Genomic DNA, 23,656 nt, shown 5'->3' on the forward strand with positions numbered 1-23,656 from the left:
CTTTTATTGATTTCTTTATTCACCAATTTTTTTATTATTGCTTTTTAGATAATATTTAGTCAATTTAGCACATTATTCCTCCTCGGTGACAAGAATCATATTCTTTCCACCCTTCCTGTATTGGAGGGTAATTCCACTGGGTATGACATGTTTCCTTGATGAGAACCTCTTTCCATGTTGTTGATGTTTGCACTAGGGTGTTCATTTAGAGTCTATATCCCCAACCCTAACCCCCTGGACCCTTGTAATCGAGTAGTTTCTTTTCTGGGGTGTTTCTACTCCCACAGTTTTTACTCTTAAGGTTGATAATGTTCTTTCCTTTAGATCCCACTAGGTGGTTAACGATCACTACATTTCCACTGATGGAAAAGTCCATTCCATTCCATTGTACCACAGTGTATCAGTCTCTGTGTACAATGTTCTCCTGGTTCTGCTCCTGTTACTCTTCATCCATTCCTGGAGGTCTTTCCAGTTCCCCTGGAATTCCTCCACTTCACTATGCCTTTGAGCACCATAGTATACTAGCACCAAGAGATACCACAGTTTGTTCAGCCACTACCCATGGAAGAGAGCGTCACCTATTATTTGTTCGGGATTGGCAGAAGTACTGCTAACTCAAAAGACAAAAAGAGGTCCCAGTACTGATGTTAGTCTAAACTGTATAGCAAGAATGCAAGTTGAAACGTTCCATATAGATTATTGGTTTTGGCAATTAAATTTTGTAAATGTGCTAGGTAAAATGGAGAATCTTCTTCTTAGTGTCGGAATCTCCTAAACTGTGAATTTCTCTATAATTGTTCTTTCAAAAGTAACTTGGAAATAATGCTGAACTTTCAAATAGTCAGAAGAACCCAAGTTTTTACACATAATTTCACTTTCAAAACAAATTTGAAATTCAAATATAAAAGTTTCAAAATTGAAATTAGCTGAAAAACCCTCCAGATTAAAAATGGGACACAGTCACACACACACACACACACACACACACACACACACACACACACACACACACACATCCTCCCAACCATATTTGGGGAGGTTCAGAAGCGAGGGATTGGAAAACTGTTTTCATTCCCCTTTAACTACTGAACAAAATATAACCATGCCTGTCTGTAGATCAAAATGATTGTTAAAATAATCCCCATATTCTAAGCCTTGCCTTTTTGAGGATTTCATCATAGGATGAGAGAAGATTTGCACTCACAAGAGAAAAGTGGGAAGTAATTTAAAATGGGGGAGAAAAGCTCCCTACTTTGGAATAAGAATGTCAGGTATAAGTTGGTAATGATCAGCAGTCAGTTGTAGAGCTTGATAGACACTTAGCTCAGCCAATCCTCAGCCCTTCCATTGGCCCTTGTGACTGTATCCTAATGAATTTTTCTCCATAGCATTTCTTTTCCCCATGATCTTTCCATAGAATTTACCCTTAGATGGCAATTCTCTCTCGCCATGCTAAGATTATCTTTCTTACTACCAATTCTTTCTAGGCTCCATCATTTCTTTCCTAATGTCTTCTGATTCAACTTTGAGACAACCCAGCACTCTGGAATCTTTGCTGCAATTTCTCCAATGAACAGATGTTCCTTTCCATCCTCTTAACAATGTAAAATGCTCCTATTTTCAGCTTTCCTCCTTCAACTCATTCTAGGGACTAACTCTGTCTTTTCCAGGTTCTCTACTTAAAGGGTCTTGCCTCCAGGAAAATAGAATTCTCAGGGGAAATCAAAAGGCTAGTTCTCCCCCTGCTGTAGTATTTCTCACATCAATTGAAATGACAGGAAACAATCTTTCTCCAGATTCCATATCTTGGGGGCTCCTTTGGATTTCTCCATAATATGTCTCCTTGAGCATTTCTTAAGATTTTGGCAGCAGGAGAATCTGGTCCAGGCTTTTGGCTCCTAGGAAACATCTTGAGGTAAATCTTCACTTTCATAGCTTTTCATCTCTTCACCCCCACGCCAGAACTGGGGGGGCGGGGTAAAATCCAAGGCGTTCCTAGAAATGTCTTAGGAGTTTCCCAGGTGGGGAATTCCTTTCTCTATTAGTGATCATGTGCCAATGATGATCAGAAATAATGTGCACAAAACCATTAGTTCTCTCTAATTCAAAAGGAAAATTAGTTCTCATCATTCCCTGGACTTTTCAAACAAAAACTTATCTATTAGAATGGTTGCACTCTGGAAATTGACCTTCACAATGTCTGAAATCAGGTTATAGTTGATGATGCTTTTCTTTTTTCAAAAACTCAAACCCCTAATATTTCCTCTCCAAAAACAAAACTTAGGGTTACTAAGGAAAAGGTTCAAAATTACCTCTAACTAGGAACACCTCTACTATTCCTTCTCTTTTTCTTTTTTTACTCTAATTTGCTTTCGGCGGCCAATTTGCCTTTCTCTTTGCCTTTCCTCAAAGCACTTTGGTCTATGGCTAAAGCTGCTCCTAGAGAGGAAATTTGTGACTTAATTAAAAAATGTTCAGGGTTTCCTTAGCATTTGAAGCAAAGATTTTCCCCTAATTTTTCTTGTCCTTTGACAACAATTGAAGGACCAGTATGGTCCATAGTTGCCCATCCTCAAATGAACTTTCTTTACTCCTGAAATCTCTCTCTCTCTGTCTCTCTCTCTCTGTCTCTCTCTCTCTGTCTCTCTCTCTCTGTCTCTCTCTCTCTCTCTCTCTCTCTCTCTCTCTCACACACACACACACACACACACACACAGTAATCTGAAAAAAATCAACCCTTGCTCTTTAGAAACAAATAACAGCTAGAAAAAATGTAAAATTACTGCACTGAAATAACAAAGTTATTACCCAGTAGAAAATGCATCTCATTGGTTCAATATTCACTGCACTTGAAATACACGATTTCACACATTAGTCCTAGCAAATCTTGGCAAGAAAAGATTAGACTGTAAAGTCAAGAATTTCTGGTCCTCCTTTGGCCTTCTGCTCCATAATCCCCAGTACAGATAGCCAGCTTTTGCCCTTGTCTCTAGCTTTTCAGAGGAATAAACTGTTGTAAAACAACTTGATAGACATTATTTGCTGACATTTCTATCACCTACATTTAAAGGAAATCCATTAGACATACAGTGTAGCCCCAACCCCACAGAACATTGAGAAGAAACAGAAAACTTGAGTTCCACAGTTTCTAGGAGGAGCACATTCATAAACCGAATTTCCCAGCTCTTTAGACCTTAAGCCCTGACATTTCAATTCATGAAGAATTTTTCTCTGTTTTAATAGCCTTACAGCAGTTACCCAGACCCTCTTTAGAACACTCTGGCTCTCAAATTCCAACTCAAGCTTCCCATTCAATGCTTTCAGCCAAACATACATGCATGTCACCTATACTCTCCTCGCTCTTCCTTCTCCTAGAAATACTGCTTCGCTCACATACACAGGTACCAACACTCATTCACACACAAACTGTAGTCAGTTTTGGAGCCTGTGTTCAGGTTGACCCAGGCTCCGTTTTGACCAGAGTTAGGGGAGACTACCTAAAATAAAGGGGGTCCTTAGCATCTGCTTAGTCCCATTCAAGTAGAATTGGCATTTAATTGAGGCTTCATTATTCAGTCTGAACCTGCTAACCTGAGGTTCCCTTCTGGGTGGACAAGGAACAAGTACAAACTTTGAGTCTTCAATTTAGAAACTAGTCCTAACCTTGGGGGTACTTCCGATCTTACTATGCCACAAGGTTGGGCTTTCTAGATTCTTTGTTGACAGTCTGTATATCTAACTATCTATCTTTCTGTCTATATATGTAAATTTTCTTTGTGATTGTCCTTCCGTCCACGTCTGTTCCTTGATCTGTCTCTCTCTCTCTGTTTTTATTTCTGTCGATCTGTGTGCTGTCTATCAATATATCTATATTTTCTGTGTATCTCTTTCTGCTGTCTATGTATCTATCTGCCTGTCTGTATGTGTATCTATCCGCCTGTCTGCCAGCCAGTCTCTTCTGGTTCTCTCTATGTATGTATGTATTATGTGTGTGTGTATGTACATATGTATGTATCTATTTGCTTCTGTCAGTCTCTGTATTTCTGTCCATCTATCTGTCTGTCCGTGTCTGACAGTTTTTTTCTACACAGATAGATAGATAGCTATTTCTCTGTGTGTGTGTGTGTGTGTGTGTGAGAGAGAGAGAGAGAGAGAGAGAGAGAGAGAGAGAGAGAGAGAGAGAGAGAGAGAGAGAGAGAGAGAGCACCACACATATGCAGAATGATAAATGGACAAGTTGATCGATTGATAGACTGATAGGCATATACAGGCAGACACATAGAGAGACACACAGATAAAATTAGATAGATAGACAGATAGATAGATAGATAGACAGACAGACAGACAGACACAGACAGGTATATATAGACACATGTAGAAATAATGATAGATAGACAGAAAGGTAGACTGAGGTATCGATAGATTAATAGAAATAGAGAATGAGAGATAGCGACACAGAAGGTCAGACACAGAAAGAGAGACAGAGAAAGTCAAACAGATCAATACAGAGACAGAAACATACAAATATCTTTAGAGATAGATTTGGGTAGACAAATTCAAAGAGAGAGAAAGAGACAGAAAGATCAGTAGGTTTATATGAAGAAAAGGAAAGAGACCCAGACTTCCAGACACAGACAGACTGATGGACAAAAAGATAGGACAGAGGAACAGACAGTCAGACACATGAACAGACAGACTGACAGACAGATTAGTATCTCTGTCATTCTGTCTATCTGCCTTCGTTTCTGTGTATCCACAAGTCTGTCTAACTGCATGTGCAACTGTCTATCTATCCAGATTTTTCATCTGTCTCTCTCTCTCTCTATCTCTTTCTTTATCTGTCTATCGTGTCTGTCTGTCTGTCTGTCTCTCTCTTTCTCTCTCTCTCTCTATCACTACCTCTCTATCTATCTATCTGTCGATATACTGGAGTTCTTGTTGGTGTAGTCTATGTATCTATCTCCCTACCTGTTTTCTGCATGGATCAATCTCTGTGTATGGAGTTTGTGTGTTTTAAAGTATTGTGACATCCTGAGGAACTACAACTCCCTGTGTGCCCCAGAGGTCCCAACCCTTTGAGTCCTGGATTGGGATTGGTCTTGCATTTGACCCATCCAGTGTTGGGGGAGGGACCATAGCCATGGTCCCTCCTTAGCATGGGATGGGTCCATTTAAAGACCAATCCTTTGAAAATAAATTATGGGCATCATCCCTTGCCCAGCAGATGATTGGTCCAATTCAAGACCATTCCCTCACCGGAAATAAGGGGAGGGACCCTGGAGCACACTGGGGGATGTAGTCCCCTAAGCCATAACACTTGAAAACCCACAGGATCTTTCTCTATGAAGCTATGTAGACAGAGAGATGGATAGCTGGACAGATAGAAGGACTGACACAGATTACTTGATCTATTATTCTGTCTGTTCGCCAGCTGGTTGGTGCATCTATCAGTCTGTCTTTCCCTCTTTTATCGGTTTTCAAGTGTTGTGAGAGCCAGGGGAACTACAACCCCCCCCCCCTTTTAGCACCAGGAGTCCCACCCTTTGAGTCCTGGATTGTGATTGGTCCAGAAATAGACCAATCCCATGTTGGGGGAGAGACAATGCTCATGGCCACGCCTTAGCCCAGGATTGGTCCATATCAAGATCAATCAGACATAGGAAACTGGGCATCATCTCTTACCCAGCAGGGGATTGGTCAAATTCAAGGCCAATCTTTCTCAGGAAATAAGAGGGAGGGAACCTTGTAGTATGCTGGGAGATATAGTCCAGTAGGCCACAACCATTGAATACCCACCTGATCTCTCAATGTAGAAGGAGACATAGACAGCTAGACTGACCCACAGATTATTTGATCTGTTATTCTGTCTATTCGCCTACTGGTTCTTGTGTCTGTCAGCCTGTCTGTGTTTCTTTTGTGAGTTTTCAAGTGTAGTGACAGCCTCGGGAACTACAAGCCCCATTGTGCCCCAGGGATCTGTACCTTTTGAGTCCTGGCTTGGGATTGGTCCAGAATTCGATCAATCCTGTCGTCGGGGAGGGACAATACCCATGGCCCCTCCTTAGCCCAGAATTGGTCCATCTCTTTAGCAATCACGCACAGTAAAGTAGGGAGCATCATTTGTCACCCAGCCTAGGATTAGTCCAAATCAAGACCAATCCCTCATTGGAAATAAGTGTTAGGGACCTCTGGAGCACAGTGGGTAATGTAGTCCCCTAGGCCATAACCCTTGAAAACCCACAGGATCTCTGTATGAATCTATGTAGAATGAGAGATGGACAGCTGGACCTAGAGAAGGACTGACAGACAGAGTATTTGATCTGTTATTCTGTCTATTTGCCTAATGGTTGGTCCATCTATCAGTCTGTCTGTCTCTTTTGTAGGTTTTCAAGTATTCTGAAAGGCTGGGGAACTACAACCCCCATTGTGCCCCAGGAATCACTCCCTTTTCAGTCCTGGCTTAGAATTGGTCCGGAACTGGACAAATCCTGTGGTGGGGGCGGGACAATGCCTATGGCCCCTCCTTAGCCCAGGATTGGTCCACCTAAAGACCAATCACACAAAGGAAAGTAGGGAGCATCATTTATAACCCAGCCTAGGAATGGACCAATTCAAGAACAATCCTGCCCAGGAAAGATGGGGGAGGGACTCTTTGAGCTAACTGGAGGATACAGTTCCTCAGTCCACAACCCAGGAAAAGCCACACTATCTCTAGCTCTATATCCATATATACTGAGAGATAGCATACTGGACCGACAGACAAGAGGACTGACTGACAGAGAACTTCGTTCATCTGTTATTCTGTCTTACTGCCATTCTGTCTATGTATCTCTCAGTCTGTCTATCTGTCTGCCCATCAGTCCTCTCTGGGTATCTCTCTTTATATAGGTATGTATGTATGTTCCTGTCTATGTATGTTATCTCTTAATCAATCGATCTCCAGTGTCTGTCAATCTGTCTGTCCATTGGTCTGTCCCTCTATCTAATTTATCAATCAGTCGATCTTTCCCATTCTCCTTCTCAGGTATCCACCCTAGAAAATCAGAACAAGTGGTTGCTGGCAAGCAAAGCATGTGATGGTGCCCCAGTTGGGTTCAGATGGCTCAGAAGATGTATTTGGTTCAAGATTGGATGGGGAGTGGCAGACCTCCACTTTGGCCAGTGAGGTGAGTGGCTGTGACAGACTGGATGCTGGGACCGAACCCTTCTGATCAGACTGATCCTTGAGGTGCTGGAAGTCTTGAATAGAAAAGCAAGGAATCAAGATCTCAGAGGCTAAGCTCTGCGCCTTACTTACAGGGATCTTAACCTGTTGTCCTGACGTTTCCCAACAAGGAGCATTTACTAAACAAGAATGGCATTTCCTCGGTCAGGCTATGAAACAAAGTGAGTCAAAATGACACAGAATGTTTACCGCCATTGACATTCCATGCAATCTAGTGAGGATACTGCACAAAATGTGGAGAGATGAGCTGTTACTCAGCTGCAGACCCCACCTTTCACTGCTTCTACTCAGGCTTCTTACCCCTTTGAATGAGATGCCCAAGAGAAACACCCCTTCTTTAATGCTGCAGATATCAAGAACTAGCCCCATGGCCTGGGGCAAACCTCCTGCTCGAACCCCTTCTTTCTGGGCCCTGTCCTCAGCTCTGTTAAATGATAGCTAAACCTCAGCATTGAGACATGCCTGTTTGTCCATCTATCAGCCTGTGTGTCTGACTTTTGTGCTTTTTAACCTGTTGAAGCCTGGGTAAATACAACCCCCAGTGTGCACCAGCAGGACCACCCGTTTGAGTCCTTGTTTGGGATTGGTCTTGAATTGGACCCATTCCGTGATAAAGGAGGGACAATGGCCATGAACTCTCCTTAGCACGGAATTAATACTTTTCAAGACCAATCCCAGTAAAGGAAATATTGGACATCATTCCCTCGACTAGCATAGAAGTGGTCCAATTCAAGACAAATCCCTCCCCGGAAATAAGGAGTAAGGGCCCCTGGAGCATGCTGGGAGATGCAGTCTCCCAAGCCACAACACTTGAAAAGCCATACTATCTCTATGTATCTATGAAAACGGAGAGATAGACAACTGGACAGACAGAAGGACTGACAGAGAGATTAGGTGATATGTTATTCTGTCTATCTGCCTGCTGTTTGGTGCATTTGTCTGTCTATCTTTTGAGGGTTTTCAAGTGTTGTGACAGCCTGGGGAACTACAACCCTCAGTGTGCTCCAGGAGTCCCACCCCTTTGAGTCCTGCCTTGGAGTCCTCCCGAATTCGACCAATTCCGAGTTAGGAGCGGGACAAAGCGAATGGCCTCTCCTGAGCCCAGGATTGATCCATTTATAAGCCAATCATACACAGCAGTAGCGAGGAATATCCCTATCCCTGCCTCGGTGCAATTCAAGACCAATCCCTCCCAGGAAATAAGGGGGAGGGACTGCTCAAGAACACTGCAGTGTGCAGTTCCTCAGGGCACAAGGCTACAAAACACATTCTATCTCTAGCTCTATATCCATATAGACTGAGAGATGGCCAAGGGGACAGACAGACAGGAGGACTGACAGACAGAGAGCTTCGTCAAAGGTCCATGGCATTCCCGGTTTCCCTCTTATCAACCTGGAATCAAGAAACCCTAAACTTGTGGCCTAGACGTATCTGGTGTAGCCTGGGTTTCCGGAGGAGCTTGTAGGTTGGAGACCCCAAAGTTTGTACTTGTTCCCTGATCCCGTGAGAATCCAGAGGGATAGAGACAGACAAACAGAAAGACAGATAGGCAGGCCGACTGGCAGGTGGGTAGTCAGATAGGTAGCAGGGCAGATAGAGGGATATAGAGATAGCACATAGAGAGACACATAGTCAGACATAGACAGAGATGGACAGGGGGAGAGACAGATAGAGAGGTAAATAGATAGGAAGATAGAACGAAAAGACATAGAAACACAAACAGACAGAATGAGAGATAGTCAGAGAGATTGAAAGATTAATAGAACATGAGAATATCAGAGAATGAAACAAAGGGACAGACAGAGACAGATAGATGGAAGGACAGACCGAGGGAAGATAGAATGGAGAGACAGACAGACTGAGAGAGAGACAGAAAGTCAGGCACATGGATAGACACACAGACACGGATAGACAGATAGCAATATAGATAGATAGATACAGTTAGATCTATAGATTGATATATAGTCAGAATGAGAGAAAAAAGGACTGACAGACACAGACAGACAGATCGACAGACATACAGAAAGACTGACAGATGGACTAGTTTCTCTGTTATTTTGTCTATCTGTCTGTCTGTCTGTGTGTCTATCATCGTGTCCTTCTGTCTGCAAGACCCATCTGGCAATAGCTATGTGTCCATGTGTTTATGGATGTATGTACGAATCTCTCTCTCTCTCTCCCTCTGTCTGTCTGTCTGTCTGTCTATCTATATATCTATCTATCTCTCTATGTCTTAGTGCTTCTCTCTGAGTAGTCTATATAATTATCTACCTGCCTGTCTGTGTATCTAATGAGTTGTCTGTATCTCTGCCATTCAGTCAGGTCTGGTTATATCTCTTTCTCTGTGTGTTTTTATGTGTCTATATTTTTATGTATCTATTTATGTATCTCTATGTATCTATCTAACTACTATTGACTTGTAAAAACAGAAAACTATTAAATAGTCAGAAAAGTGACTCTTTCATCAAGGAAACGGGGGTCAATGTGACTGTAGAGCTCTAGACAGAGCTGGGCGCCACAAGGCTACGGAGAGTCCCAGGACTGAACTCTGGTGGCTCTGGACACTGACCCCTGGGAAAGGCAATAGCACCAGATTGGACAGTTTAAAGGAGAAAAGAATTTGGGGAACTTCTCCACCATTTGGGGGAAATCCATGGGCAGGGAAAGATGATTGACTTTGCTCAAGCTACAAAGAAATCACTCCCCTTTGAGTCCTGGCTTAGGATTCGTCCAGAATTGGACAAATCCTGTGGTGGGGGTGGGACAATGCCCAAGGCCCCTCCTTAGCCCAGGATTGGTCCACATAAAGACTAATCAAACACAGGAATGTAGGGAGCATCATTTATTACCCAGACTAGGAATGGACCAATTCAAGACCAATCCTGCCCAGGAAAGATGGGGGAGTGACCCATTGAGCAAACTGGGGGAAGCAGTTCCTCAGTCCACAACCCAGGAAAAGCCACACTATCTCTAGCTCTATATCGATATATACTGAGAGATAGCATACTGGACCGACAGACAAGAGGACAGACTGACAGAGAGCTTCGTTTATCTGTTATTCTGTCTTACTGCCATTCTGTCTATATATCTCTCAGTCTGTCTATCTGTCTGCCCATCAGTCCTCTCTGGGTATCTGTCTCCATATAAGTATGTATGTATATTCCTGTCTATGTATGTATCTGTTAATCAATCGATCTTCAGTGTCTGTCATTCTGTCTGTCCATTGGTCTGTCCCTCTATGGAATTCATCAATCAGTCGATCTTTCCCATTCTTCTTCTCAGCTGTCCACCCTAGAAAATCAGAACAAGTGGTTGCTGGCAAGCAAAGCATACGATGGTGTCCCTGTGATGTTCAGGTGGCTCAGAAGATGTATTTGGTTCAAGATTGGAGGGGGGAGTGGCAGACCTCTACTTTGGCCAGTGAGGTGAGTGGCTGTGGCAGACTGCATGATGGGTCCAAACCCTTTTTCTTTGACTCTTCCATGAGGCGCTGGAAGTCTTGAATAGGAAAGCAAGGAATCAATAGCTCAGAGGCTAAGCTCTGAGCATTACTTCATAGGGATCTTAACCTGTTGTCCTGACATTTCCCAAAAAGGAGCATTTACTAAAGAAGCATGGCATTTCCTCGTGCAGGCTATGAAACAAAGTGAGGCAAAAGGACATAGAGTGTTAGCCGCCATTGAGGTCCCATGCACTCTAGTGAGGATACTGCATGAACTGTGGAGAGTTGAGCTGTTCCTCACCTGCAGCCCCCATCTTTCACTGCTTCTACTCACTCTTCTTTACCCTTTGAATCAGATGGCCAAGGAGATACACCCCTTCCTTAATGCTGCAGATGCCAAGAACCAGCCCCATGGCCTGGGGCAAGCCTCCTGCCCAAATCCCTTGTTTCTGTCCTCACTGCTGTCAAATGATAGCTAAACCCCAGAATTGAGGCATGCTGTCCTCCCAAGGAGCAGATTTTGCACGCAAGCTCTTCCACCTTGGCTGCCTCCTGACCACAGTCAACATGACTTTCACATCAATAAAATGTCCCCTTTTCTTTTGAAGCCATGTTTCAGAGTCTTTCATTCTTACGATGATATAACTCCGAGCTCCAGTGGAGCATCTATGAACCCCACAACAATCATTCCAGGTGCCATTCAACAAAATGATGTCGTCTCCTCAGGGAGAAAACTGACACCTGAGACCAAGGAAGAAATGCAAAATCTTGAAACAGCTGGAGACCAGAAACTAAGTCTGGAGAATTGATCCTTCTCAAACTGTTCTAGCCAGCCTTTTATTGATTTCTTTATTCAGAAATTGTCTTCTTTTATTGGTTTTCAGATTTTATTTAGTCAATTTAGCACATTATTTCTCCTCGGTGACAAGAATCATATTCTTTCAATCCTTCCCCTGCCCTACCCTTCCCGTAGTCGAGGGGAATTCCACTGGGTATGACATGTGTCCTTCAGGAGAACCACTTTTCTTGTTGTTGATGTTTGCACTAGGATGTTCATTTAGAGTCTATATCCCCAGCCTTAACCCCGTGGACCCTTGTAATCTAGCAGTTGTTTTTCTTGGGTGTTTCTACTCCCACAGTTTTCCTTGTGAATGTGGATAGTGTTGTTTCTCATCGATTCTGCCGGGTGGTTTAGGATGATTGCATTGACACTAATGAAGAAGTCCATTCCATTCCATTCCATTGTACCACGGTGCATCCATCTCTATGTACAATGTTCTCCTGGTTCTACTTCTCTCACTCTGCATCCATTCCTGGAGGTCTTTCCAGTTCCTGTGGAATTCCACCAGTTTATTATTCCTTTGAGGTCTATACTATTTAAGCACCCAGAGGTACCATACTTTGTTCAGCCATTCCCCAGATGAAGGGTATCCCCTCCTTTTCCAATTTTTGGCCACTCCAAAGAGAGCAGCTTTTCCTTATTATGGGTATGTGGTAGAAACCCTGCAGTGCTATAGCTGGATCAAAAGGCAGACCATCTTGTAGAGCCCTCAGGGCATAGTTCCAAATTGCCCTCCAGAATGGTTGGATCAATTCACCACTCCAGCAACAATGCCTTCATGTCCCAACTTTGCCTCATCCCCTCAAGCATTCATTATATTCCCTTGCTGTCATTTTAGCCAATCCGTGTAGCCTCCATTTTCAAGAAGAGACACATTCTCATTGATACCTTGCATCAGAGTTACACCATTATTGGATAGATTCAAACTTTGAAACACCAGGCAGAGTCACCTATTAGTTGTTCGGGATTGGCAGAGGTACTGCTTACTCAAATGACAAAAAGGGGTCCCAGTACTGATGTTCCTCTAAACCCAAGAGCAAGAATGCAAGTTGCAATGTTCCATTCACTGTATCGGTCTTGGCCATTGAATTTTAAAAATGTGCTAGGTAAAATGGAGAATCCTCTTCCTAGTGCTGGAATCTTTCAAACTGTGAATTTCTCTATAATTGTTCTTTCAAAGGTAACATCCTTGAACCTGTTAACTTGGAAATAATGCCGAGCTATCAATTAGTCATAAAAACCCAAGTCTTTAACCACAATTTCACCTTTAAAACAATATTGAAATTCAAATTTAAAAGTTTTACACACACATACACACACACACACACACACATACACGGTAATCTGAAAAAATTAACCCTAACTCTTTGAAAACAAATTCCAGCTTGATAAAAATGTCAAATGACTGCATACAAATAAACATGTTAATACCTCGAGGAAAATGCCTCTCATTAGCAATACTCAATATTGCCTGCACTTCATATACACGATTTCACACATTACTCCTACCAAAAGGTGGGAAGAAAATATTAGACTGTAAAGTCAAAAATTTCTGGTCTTCCTTTGGTCTTCTGCTCTATAATCCCCAGTACAGATGGCCAGCTCCTGCCCTTGTCTCTAGATTTTCAGAGGAATGAACTGTTGTAATACATCTTGATAGACATTATTTGCTAACGTTTCTATCACCTGCATGTAGAAGAAATCCATTAGACATACAGTATAGCAGAAACCACAAGGAACATTGAGAAGAAACGGAGAAGTCAAGTTCTTCAGCTTCCTTGAGAAGCTCTTTCATACATCAAATTTGATAACTCTTTAGATCCTAAGCCCTGACGTTTTAATTCACAAAGAAACTTTCTCTATGATAATAGCCTTAAAGCAGTTACTCAGACGCAGTAGTGAACACTCTGGCTCTCACACTCCAACTCAAGCTTCCCATTCAACGCTTTCAGCCATACGTACATGCATGTCACCTATACTCTCCTCGCTCTTCCTTCTACTAGAAATACTATTTCACTCACATACACAGATACCAACAGTCAGTCACACACAAACTTTAGTCAGTTATGGAGCATGTGTTCAGGTTGTCCCAGGCTCCATTTTGGCCGACTTACCTTGGAACCAGATTTGGTTGATATTCCACACTTTTTTACTTATTGTATTCTTTACTCAGAGTCTGGTGCCACGACTTTTACAGAGTATAAACCCAAGACTCTGGGGATGTTATCCCAGGGATGGCCCCTAGCCTAGATGACAAGTGTAAGTGTTAAGATCCGGGATTTTACCCACCACCAAGGAAGACCCATGGACAACGCAATCAGGCAAAGAAAGGGCCGTTTATTGAAATAATGCGCACTACTGGGAAATCAGCCAAAAGAGTTCTGAGTTCCCTCCTGAAGATTCAGTCTTAAATACTTTTCAGCATGAATAACCCCCCTCCCTTCCTCATTCCAGGCCATTATCTGTTGCATGCTCTTGTTGGAAAGTTTCCGAGTTTTTTTGCACCTGGGACCTTCGTCCTGAAGTTTATCTGTTAGTAGTTGGGACCTTGGACAGGTCCCAAAGTTTTATCTGTCTGTGGCTTAGCATTTCCCTTGACTGAATATCTCAAGGCTTGGGCAATTTCCAACTCAGATCTCCTTTACAAGGAGGAAAAGTATTTGGGGATCCTCTCTACCACATGGGGGAAATCTAGGAGCATGGAAAGATGAGTGACATTGCTATAGCTAAAAGGAATTCCCTGACCGAATACAATCAAGCATAAGAAAGGAATGCTAGCAAAAGGCTAGGGTCTAAGAGAGTGGGGTGCTTATAGTGGATACTGAAGAATAGTCCTCGCCAGGTGTGGATCTTCTTGGGAAATGGTCTCTTGATAAAATTGGGGAGACTATCTAACTACGATTGTCATTCTCCGGAGGGTCCCTCTTCAGTCTGAAACTGCTCACCTCGGATTCCCTCAGGGAGGATTCCCATGGGAACAGGGAAGAAGTACAAACTTTGGGGTCTTCAACCTACAAGCTCCTCCGTAAATCTGGGCTTCACCAGATCCCACTAGGCCACAAGTTTGGGATTTCTAGATTCCATGTTGACACACCTTATTGCCGATGCTGTGAATACATCCACTGCATCAAATCAGGAAACAGTAGAATCTGTATTTGCCAATGGTGGTCTGTTAATGTAGATACAGTATCGTTTTTTTTGCTGGAAGCAGAATTGCTTGCACTTTGACCGTGATGAAAATCATAGCACAGACTTGTAAAATCCCACGTGATTCATTGTATGTTGTTTATCTGGTTATTTGTTGAACAGCTGTAAAAATTAAAGGACAGCAAGATGTAGAAAGTGTTCTATTGATGGACAGCACCGTGATCCTATCTTGCAAAGACAGAGTTAAAATTTTAGAACACTCTTTTGCTCTCACACCAATCTCGCCATTCCCGAGTCTGAGGGAATATCAAAGGACCATGGCCTTCCCGGTTTTTCTATTGTCAACCTGGAATCAAGAAACACCAAACTTGTGGCCTAGACGTATCTGGTGTAGCCTGGATTTCCAGAGGAGCTAATAGATTGGAGACTCCAAAGTTTGTACTTGTTCCCTGATCCCGTGAGAATCCAGAGAGATAGAGACAGACAGATAGAAAGACCGATAGTCAGGCCGACTGGCAGATGGGTAGTGAGATAGGTAGGAGGGCAGATAGATGGATATAGAGATAGCACATAGAGAGACAGGTAGTCAAACACAGAAAGAGAGATAGACAGGCAGGCAGACAGACAGATCGAGAGATAAATAGATAGGAACATAGAACAAAAAGACATAGAAACAGAATGTGAGATAGAGACATTGAAAGATTAATAGAACTACAGGATGAGGGAAGGTGAAACAAAGGGACAGACAGAGACAGATAGATGGAAGGGCATATAGAGGGAAAATGGAATCGAGAGACAGAGAGAGACACAGAAAGTCAGGCATATCGATAGACAGGTAGACAGGGATACACAAATATCTCTCTCTATCTGTCTCTGTCTCTCTATGTACCTTTCTATCTCTCTGTCTGTCGATCTGTCTTTCTATCTATCTATCTATCTATCTATCTATCTATCTATCGATCGATCTTTCTATGTCTTTGTGTTCCTATCGGTGTAGTTTATGTATCTATCTGCCTGCTTGTTTTTGCATGGATCACACTGTGTGTATGTCATTTGTGTGTTTTAAAGTGTTGTGACATCCTGGGGAACTACAACTCCCAATGTGACCTAGTGGTAACATCCCTTTGATTCCTGGCTTGGGATTGGTCTTGCATTGGACCAATCCTGTGTTGGGGGATGGACTTTGTCTATGGTCCCTCCTTAGCATGGGATTGGTCCATCTCAAAACCAATCCCATGAAAGGGAACTGGGCATCATCTCTTACCCAGCAGGGGATTGGTCAAATTCAAGGCCAATCCTTCTCAGGAAATAAGAGGGAGGGAACCTTGTAGTATGCTGGGAGATATAGTCCAGTAGGCCACAACCATTGAATACCCACCTGATCTCTCCATGTAGAAGGAGACATAGACAGCTAGACTGACCCACAGATTATTTGATCTGTTATTCTGTCTATTCGCCTACTGGTTCTTGTGTCTGTCAGCCTGTCTGTGTTTCTTTTGTGGGTTTTCAAGTGTAGTGACAGCCTCGGGAACTACAAGCCCCATTGTGCCCCAGGGATCTGTACCTTTTGAGTCCTGGCTTGGGATTGGTCCGGAATTCGATCAATCCTGTCGTCGGGGAGGGACAATACCCATGGCCCCTCCTTAGCCCAGAATTGGTCCATCTCTTTAGCAATCACGCACAGTAAAGTAGGGAGCATCATTCCTCACCAAGCCTAGGATTAGTGCAATTCAAGACCAATCCCAACCAGGAAAGATGGGGGAGGGACCCCTGGAGCACACTGGGAAATGCAGTTCTTCAGGCGACAACCTAAGAAGAGCAAAACTATATCTTGCTCTATATCCATGTAGACTGAGAGATGGACAAGGGGACCGACAGACAGGACGACTGACAGACATAAGGCTTTGTTTATCTGTTTCTCTGTCTTACTGCATTCCTGTCTATGTACCTGTCAGTCTGTCTATCTGTCTGTTCATCAGTCCTCTCTGGGTATCTGTCTCTATATAAGTAAGTATGTGTGTTTCTGTCTATGTATGCATCTGTTTATCTCTCGAGCTCCAGTGTCTGTCAATCTGTCTGTCCATTGGTCTGTCCCTCTATGGAATTCATCAATCAGTCGATCTTTCCCATTCTTCTTCTCAGCTGTCCACCCTAGAAAATCAGAACAAGTGGTTGCTGGCAAGCAAAGCATATGATGGTGTCCCTGTGATGTTCAGGTGGCTCAGAAGATGTATTTGGTTCAAGATTGGAGGGGGAGTGGCAGACCTCTACTTTGGCCAGTGAGGTGAGTGGCTGTGGCAGACTGCATGATGCGTCCAAACCCTTTTTCTTTGACTCTTCCATGAGGCGCTGGAAGTCTTGAATAGGAAAGCAAGGAATCAATAGCTCAGAGGCTAAGCTCTGAGCATTACTTCATAGGGATCTTAACCTGTTGTCCTGACATTTCCCAAAAAGGAGCATTTACTAAAGAAGAATGGCATTTGCTCGGGCAGGCTATGAAACAAAGTGAGGCAAAAGGACATAGAGTGTTAGCCGCCATTGAGGTCCCATGCACTCTAGTGAGGATACTGCATGAACTGTGGAGAGTTGAGCTGTTCCTCACCTGCAGCCCCACCTTTCACTGCTTCTACTCACTCTTCTTTACCCTTTGAATCAGATGGCCAAGGAGATACAACCCTTCCATTATGCTGCAGATGCCAAGAAACAGCCCCATGGCCTGGGGCAAGCCTCCTGCCCAAATCCCTTGTTTCTGTCCTCACTGCTGTCAAATGATAGCTAAACCCCAGCATGGAGGCATGCTGTGTTGCCTTCCTCCCATTGAGCAGATTTTGCTCGCAAGCTCTCCCACCTTGGCTGCCTCCTGACCACAGTCAACATGACTTTCACATCAATAAAATGTCCCCTTTTCTTTTCAAGCCATGTTTCAGAGTCTTGCATTCTTACGATGATATAACTCCGAGCTCCAGTGGAGCATCTATGAACCCCACAACAATCATCCTGGGTGCCATTCAACAAAATGATGTCGTCTCCTCAGGGAGAAAACTGACACCTGAGACCAAGGAAGAAATGCAAAATCTTGAAACAGCTGGAGACCAGAAACTAAGTCTGGAGAATTGATCCTTCTCAAACTGTTGTAGCCAGCCTTTTATTGATTTCTTTATTCAGAAATTGTCTTCTTACACTGCTTTTCAGATTTTATTTAGTCAGTTTAGCACATTATTTCTCCTCAGTGACAAGAATCATATTCTTTCAATCCTTCCCCTGCCCTACCCTTCCCGTAGTCGAGGGGAATTCCACTGGGTATGACATGTGTCCTTCAGGAGAACCTCTTTTCTTGTTGTTGATGTTTGCACTAGGATGTTCATTTAGAGTCTATATCCCCAGCCTTAACCCCCTGGACCCCTGTAATCTAGCAGTTGTTTTTCTTGGGTGTTTCTACTCCCACAGTTTTCCTTGTGAATGTGGATAGTGTTCTTTCTCATCGATTCTGCCGGGTGGTTTAGGATGATTGCATTGACACTAATGAAGAAGTCCATTCCATTCCATTCCATTGTACCACGGTGCATCCATCTCTATGTACAATGTTCTCCTGGTTCTACTTCTCTCACTCTGCATCCATTCCTGGAGGTCTTTCCAGTTCCTGTGGAATTCCACCAGTTTATTATTCCTTTGAGGTCTATACTATTTCAGCACCCAGAGGTACCCCAATTTGTTCAGCCATTCCCCAGATGAAGGGTATCCCCTCCTTTTCCAATTTTTGGCCACTCCAAAGAGAGCAGCTATCAATATTCTTGGTCAAGCCTTTGTCCTTATTATGGGTATGTGGTAGAAACCCTGCAGTGCTATGGCTGGATCAAAAGGCAGACCATCTTGTAGAGCCCTCTGGGCAGAGTTCCAAATTGCCCTCCAGAATGGTTGGATCAATTCACCACTCCAGCAACAATGCCTTCATGTCCCGACTTTGCCTCATCCCCTCAAGCATTCATTATATTCCCTTGCTGTCATGTTAGCCAATCTGTGTAGCCTCCATTTTCAAGAGGAGACACATTCTCATTTATACATGGCATCAGAGTGACCACATTATTGGATAGATTCAAACTTTGAAACACCAGGCAGAGCCACCTATTAGTTGTTCGGGATTGGCAGAGGTACTGCTTACTCAAATGACAAAAAGGGGTCCCAGTACTGATGTTCGTCTAAACCCAATAGCAGGAATGCAAGTTGCAACGTTCCATTCACTGTATCGGTCTTGGCCATTAAATTTTAAAAATGTGCTAGGTAAAATGGAGAATCCTCTTCCTAGTGCTGGAATCTTTCAAACTGTGAATTTCTCTATAATTGTTCTTTCAAAAGTAACATCCTTGAACCTGTTAACTTGGAAATAATGCCGAGCTATCATTTAGTCATAAAAACCCAAGTCTTCAACCACAATTTCACCTTTAAAACAATATTGAAATTCAAATTTAAAAGTTTTACACACACACACACACACACACACACACACACACACACACACACACACACACACGGTAATCTGAAAAAAATTAGCCCTAACTCTTTGAAAACAAATTCCAGCTTTATAAAAATGTGAAATGACTGCATTCAAATAACCATGTTAATACGTCGAGGACAATGCATCTTATTAGCAATACTCAATATTGCCTGCACTTGATATACACGATTTCACACATTACTCCTGCCAAAACTTGGGAAGAAAATATTAGACTGTAAAGTCAAGAATTTCTGGTCTTCCTTTGGTCTTCTGGTGTATAATCCCCAGTACAGATGGCCAGCTCCTGCCCTTGTCTCTAGATTTTCAGACGAATGAACTGTTGTAATACATCTTGATAGAAATTATTTGCTAATGTTTCTATCACCTGCATGTAGAAGAAATCCATTAGACATACAGTATAGCCGAAACCGCACGGAACATTGAGAAGAAACGGAGAACTCAAGTTCTTCAGCTTCCTTGAGAAGCTCTTTCATACATCAAATTTGATAACTCTTTAGACCCTAAGCCCTGATGTTTAAATTCATGCAGAAACTTTCTCTAATATAGTAGCCTTAAAGCAGTTACTCAGACGCAGTAGTGAACACTCTGGCTCTCACACTCCAACTCAAGCTTCCCATTCATCGCTTTCAGCCAAACATACATGCATGTCACCTATACTATCCTCGCTCTTTCTTCTACTAGAAATACTACTTCACTCACATACACAGATACCAACAGTCAGTCACACACAAAACTTAGTCAATTGTGGTGCTTGTGGTCAGGTTGAATTGGGCACCATTTTGGTCAACTTACCTTGGAACCAGATTTGATTAATGTTCCACACACTTTCCGACATTCCCAGGTATGTGGTCAATCATATATCATATGTGTAACTATGTCCTTATATGAGTATGAACTTGGAAGGTGTCCCACTGGAGTGTACACTGGGGAATGCACCGAAATGCAATTGACCATTTGGTTCCTGAAATAAAAGAGGTTCCTTTGCCAAGAGTTTGGCTGACCTAACCAAACCCACCCAGCTGATTCCTGACTGAACTCAATGGGTTCTTGTATGTACCTCACATCTAATGGTCAAACTAACTGGAGGTTTAGGCAGCCATAACTCGGGCATCCTAACTGGCTCGCCATTTCTTAACTTGGAAATACCACAGATCTGTCAAATAGTCTGAAAAATCACATCTTGAATCAGGATTGGGATAAATCCCATAGTGTATTCTTTTCTCAGAGGGTGGCGACGCAATTTTTATAGGGCATAAACCCTGGACTCTGGGGATGTTATCCCTGGTCGGGCCACTAGGCTAGGTGACAACTCCAAGGAACAAAAGAATTTGGGGATCCTCTCTACCATTTTCGGGAAATCTAGGAACAGGGTAGGATGAGTGACAATGCTGTAGCTACAAAGGAAATCCCTGACAGGATACAATCAAGCTTAGGAAAGGAATCCTAGCCAAAGGCTAGGGTCTAAGAGAGGGGGATGCTTACAGTGGATACTGAAGAATGGTCCCTGCCAGGTGTGGATATTCTTGTGAAAGATACTCTTGAAGAGATAGGGGAGACTACTTAACTAGGATTGTCATTCACATGACAGTCCCCCCTCAGTCTGAAACTACACACCTGGGATTCCCTTCAGGATGGATTCCCATGGCAACAGGGAACAAGTACAATCTTTGAGGTCTCCAACCTACAAGCTCCTCCTGAAACCTGGGCTTCACCAGATCCCCCTAGGTCACAAGTTTGGGGTTTCTCGATTCCATGTTGACACACTTTATTGCTGATGCTGTGAATACATTCACTGCATTCAATGAGGAAAAGCAGGAGCTGTATTTGCCAATAGTGGCCTATTAATGCAGGCAAAGTATAGTTTCTTTTTGAAGGAAACAGAATTGCTTTCAGAGACAGACAGACTGAGAGAGACCCGTAAAGTCATGCAGATGGAGACAAGGGATAGACAGATAGCAATACAGATAGATAGATGCAGCTAGATCAATACATTGATGTATAGACAGAATTAGGGAAAAACAGACTGACAGACACAGACAGATGGATCTACAGACATACAGAAAGACTGACAGATGAACTAGTTTCTCTGTCATTTTGTCTATCTGCCTGCCTGTCTGTGTGTCTATCAGCTTGTCCTTCTGTCTACAAATCCCACCTGGCTATATCTATGTGTCCATGTGTTTATGGATGTATATTCGAATCTATCTATCTATCTATCTATCTATCTATCTATCTATCTATCTATCTATCTACCTATCTGTCTATCTGCCTGTCTGTCTATCTGTCTATCTGTCTATCTTTGTCTATGTGTATCTGTGGATGTAGTCTATGTATCTATCTGCCTGCTGGTTTGTGCATGGATCAGTCTGTGTGTATGTTCTTGGTGTGTTTTAAAGTGGTGAGACAATCTGGGGAACTACAACTCTTATTGTACCCCAGGAATCTGTCCCGTTTGAGTCCTGGCTTGGGATTGGTCTTGCATTGGACTAATCCTGTGTTGGGGGATAGACTATGTCTATGGTCCCTCCTTTGCATGGGATTGGTCCATATCAAGAACAATCCCATGAAAGAAAAATGGGCATCATCTCTTGTCCAGCAGAGGATTGGTCAAATTCAAGACCAAGGGACCACTCTAGCACACTGGGAGGTGTAGTCCCGTAGGCCACAACCATTGAAAACCCACCTGATCTCTCTCTATGAATCTATTGAGATGGAGAGATGGACAGCTAGACAGACAGAAGGACAGACAGACAGATTATTGGATCTGTCATTCTGTCTATTCGCCTACTGGTTGGTACATCTGTCAACCTGTTTGGGTTTCTTTTGTGGGTTTTCAAGTGTTGTGACAGCCTGGGGAACTACAAGCCCCATTGTGCCCCAGGAATCCGACCTTTTGAGTCCTGTCTTGAGATTGGTTCAAAATTGGACCAATCCCATGGTGGGGGCGGGAAATGCCAATGGTCCCTCCTTAGCCCAGAATTGGTCCATCTTATTTGCAATCAAGCACAGTAAGGTAGGGAGCATCATTCCTCACCCAGCCTAGGATTGGTCCAATTCAAGACCAATCCAAATCAGGAAACATGGGGGAGGAACCAGTGGAGCACAGTGGGGGATGCAGTCCCTCAGGCCACAACCTAAGAAGAGCAAAACTATCTCTAACTCTATATCCATGTAGACTGAGAGATGGACAAGGGTGTCTTTGTGTGCTCTTATGTGTCTATTTATGTATCTATGCATCTGTGTATCTCTCTATGTATCTAACTACTGCTGACTTGTACAAACACAAAACTACTAAATAGTCAGAGAACTCACTCTTTAGTCAAGGAAATGGGGGTCAATGTTACTGTAGAGTGCTAAACAGAGGTAGGAGCCGCAAGGCTCCACAGAGTCCCAGGATTGAACTCTGGTGGCTCTGGACACTGACCCCTGCGAAAGGCAATAGCACCAGATTGGACAGTTTAAAGAAGAAAAGAATTTGGGGAACCTCTCCACCATTTTGGGGAAACCCAAGGGCAGGGAAAGATGATTGACTTTGCTCTAGCTACAAAGAAAATGGGAGTGTTCAAACTCGACTGACAACATCCTCTGAAGCTTGGGGAAAGAATCACAGCTTGAGGAGAGGATCTAAGGGAAAGGGCTGCTGACAGTGGAGACTAAAGATGATCCCTGATCAGGTGGGGATTTACTTTGGAAAAGATCTCTGGTCCCACAGGGGAGACCACCTAAAACAAAGAGGGTCCTTAGCATCTGCTTTGTCCCAATCAAGTAGAATTGGCATTCATTGTGGCTCCGTTATTTAATCTGAAACTGCTAGGCTATGGTTTCCTTCTGTGTGGATTCTCACAGAAACAAGGAGCAAGTACAAACTTTGAGTCTTCAATTTAGAAGCTAGTCCTAAATTTAGGCTACATCTGATCTTACTCTGCTACAAGTTTGAGGTTTCTATATTCCATGTTGACACTCTATCTATCTGTCTATCTGTCTATGTGTCTTTATATATATGTATTTCTTTCTCTGTGATTGTCCTTAAGTCCATGTCTGTTCCTTGTTCGGTTTCTCTCTCTCTCTCTCTCACTCTCTCGCTCTCTCTCTGTCTCTCTCTCTTTATATATGTCTATCTGTGTGCTGTCTATCAATATATCTATATTTTCTGTGTATCTCTTTCTGCTATCTATGTTTTTATCTGCCTGTCTGTATGTGTATCTATCCATCTGTCTGCCAGCCAGTCCCTTCTGGTTATCTCTATGTATGTTACTATGTATGTATGTATCTATTTGCTTCTCTTAGTTCTTCTCTTCTGTGCATCTATTTTTCTGTGTGTCTGTCAGTTTTTTCTCTACAGAAATAGATAGCTATTTGTGAGAGAGGAATAGAGAGAGAGAGAGAGAGAGAGAAAGAGAGAGAAACAGAGAGACAGACAGAGAGAGGAAAAGCAACAAATATGCAGAATGATAAATGGACAGGTTGATAGATGGATAGAGATATACA

The 23,656-nt window shown here is 43.0% G+C and overlaps 1 long non-coding RNA gene across 1 annotated transcript in view; it reads left to right on the forward strand.

Moving 5' to 3' along the window:
- Positions 1 to 23,656, forward strand: part of LOC103103347 (uncharacterized) — a 308,316-nt gene that overhangs the window by 198,792 nt on the left and 85,868 nt on the right. The window contains exons 27-29 of the long non-coding RNA XR_008914376.1: positions 7,025 to 7,166; positions 10,508 to 10,650; positions 16,798 to 16,939. This is a non-coding gene — a long non-coding RNA (uncharacterized LOC103103347). The remainder of the gene's footprint in view (positions 1 to 7,024; positions 7,167 to 10,507; positions 10,651 to 16,797; positions 16,940 to 23,656) is intronic.

This window comes from Monodelphis domestica, chromosome X (genome assembly GCF_027887165.1).
Source record: "Monodelphis domestica isolate mMonDom1 chromosome X, mMonDom1.pri, whole genome shotgun sequence".
Taxonomy (NCBI): domain Eukaryota; kingdom Metazoa; phylum Chordata; class Mammalia; order Didelphimorphia; family Didelphidae; genus Monodelphis; species Monodelphis domestica.